Source organism: Anastrepha obliqua, unplaced genomic scaffold, assembly GCF_027943255.1.
Source record: "Anastrepha obliqua isolate idAnaObli1 unplaced genomic scaffold, idAnaObli1_1.0 ptg000243l, whole genome shotgun sequence".
NCBI classification, from domain to species: Eukaryota; Metazoa; Arthropoda; class Insecta; order Diptera; family Tephritidae; genus Anastrepha; species Anastrepha obliqua.
Genome location: NW_026562288.1, coordinates 15,001 through 17,500, shown reverse-complemented (window position 1 = coordinate 17,500; position 2,500 = coordinate 15,001). Strand labels below are relative to the sequence as shown.

General features: G+C 36.9%; 1 pseudogene; it reads right to left on the bottom strand.

Moving 5' to 3' along the window:
* The window catches only part of LOC129252494 (large subunit ribosomal RNA), a 4,712-nt pseudogene that overhangs the window by 1,923 nt on the left and 289 nt on the right, over positions 1 to 2,500 (bottom strand).

Below are 2,500 nucleotides of genomic sequence, written 5' to 3'. Positions count from 1 at the left end.
GTACATCGGGCATTCACAGAGGACGTGCACCCAGTCCTCTCTTGCCGACCCACAAACAGTAGATAGGGACAGTAGGAATCTCGTTAATCCATTCATGCGCGTCACTAATTAGATGACGAGGCATTTGGCTACCTTAAGAGAGTCATAGTTACTCCCGCCGTTTACCCGCGCTTACTTGAATTTCTTCACTTTGACATTCAGAGCACTGGGCAGAAATCACATTGTGTCAACACCCGTTAGGGCCATCACAATGCTTTGTTTTAATTAGACAGTCGGATTCCCCAAGTCCGTGCCAGTTCTGAATTGATTGTTAATTGATAATCGTTATAATTTAAAAGGAATATATATCGAATGATATAATTCCTTAAAAATTTTAGCAAGAAAGTTCCACAATTGGCTACGTAACTACTATCCGGGGAACAAGAATCGTAATTCTCTATTTACCCAGAACGAGTACATAAACCATGGTATTGCTTCCCAATCAAGCCCGACTATCTCAATCTTCAGAGCCAATCCTTATCCCGAAGTTACGGATCTAATTTGCCGACTTCCCTTACCTACATTATTCTATCGACTAGAGACTCTTCACCTTGGAGACCAGCTGCGGATATTGGTACGGCCTGTTGAGAAGTTTGCGTGACCCCACCATAAATTTTCAAGGTCCGAGGAGAAAATATCGACACAACAGTAAATGTCATGCTCTTCTAGTCCATCTACCATATCTCTCTTCGAAAGACTTCCATGGTAGTACGACTATAAAACAGAAAAGAAAACTCTTCCGATATCTCTCGACGGCTTCTTTATGGTCGTTCCTGTTGCCAGGATGAGCACAAGGCCCATTTTTAATAACAAACGGATACTCAACAGGTTACGGAATTGGAACCGTATTCCCTTTCGTTCAAAATAATTCAAGTATTTTAATTATTTTTAAATATATTTTTATTAATATTTTTTTTTTATTAAAAACTTGAAAATTTTCGGCTTTCGCCTTGAACTTAGGACCGACTAACTCGTGATCAACCACTGTTCACACGAAACCCTTCTCCACTTCAGTCCTCCAAGGTCTCATTCGATTATTTGCTACTACCACCAAGATCTGTACCAATAGCGGCTCCATGCAGGCTTACGCCAAACACTTCTAAGCACACTATTGTACCCTCCTACTCACTAAAGTTTCAAAATTTATAAATCAATCGAAATTGTTTTATAAATCATCTACTTTAGCGGTAATGTATAGGTATACAACTTAAGCGCCATCCATTTTAAGGGCTAGTTGCTTCGGCAGGTGAGTTGTTACACACTCCTTAGCGGATTACGACTTCCATGTCCACCGTCCTGCTGTTTTAAGCAACCAACGCCTTTCATGGTATCTGCATGAGTTGTTAATTTAGGCACCGTAACATTACGTTTGGTTCATCCCACAGCGCCAGTTCTGCTTACCAAAAGTGGCCCACTGGGCACATTATATCATAACCTCAACCTTCATATCAAGAAAGGTGAGGTTCTTACCCATTTAAAGTTTGAGAATAGGTTAAAATCGTTTCGACCCTAAGGCCTCTAATCATTCGCTTTACCAGATAAGATTATTTTATATAATTTTTAAATGCACCAGCTATCCTGAGGGAAACTTCGGAGGGAACCAGCTACTAGATGGTTCGATTGGTCTTTCGCCCCTATACTCAATTCTGACAATCGATTTGCACGTCAGAACTGTTTCGGTCTTCCATCAGGGTTTCCCCTGACTTCAACCTGATCAAGTATAGTTCACCATCTTTCGGGTCACAGCATATATGCTCAAGGTACGCTCCAGTTAGAGGTATAAATAATAATAAATTATCATTATACATAACTATATGGAACGCCCCGGGATTGAATTAATTGACTATTTATTAAAAAATAGACTAAAAATTAATCCCATTATATTTAAGTTAAGTTAATTATGCCATTAAGTTTAATATAACTCAATGACTTGCACATATGTTAGACTCCTTGGTCCGTGTTTCAAGACGGGTCCCGAAGGTATCCTGAATCTTTCGCATTGTTAATCATATAAATGCATACAAATAAATATTAATATCATAGATATTAAATTTTTTGTAAAATTCAAAAAATGAATTTTAGCATTATATATAATAAAATCTATCAACACTTTATCAAATCATTAGTATTTATTTTATGTTAATATGCTTAAAAAGCAAATTAATTTAAATAAACTTAATATCACCAATGATCTTTTGATAAATACTTTATTATGTTAATAGATTACAATGTCCTTATATGAAAAAAATGCACATTATTTTTTTAATTATTTAATGATGAATTTTTCATAATGGATATTCAGGTTCATCGGGCTTAACCTCTAAGCAGTTTCACGTACTATTTAACTCTCTATTCAGAGTTCTTTTCAACTTTCCCTCACGGTACTTGTTTACTATCGGTCTCATGGTTATATTTAGTTTTAGATGGAGTTTACCACCCACTTAGTGCTGCACTATCAAGC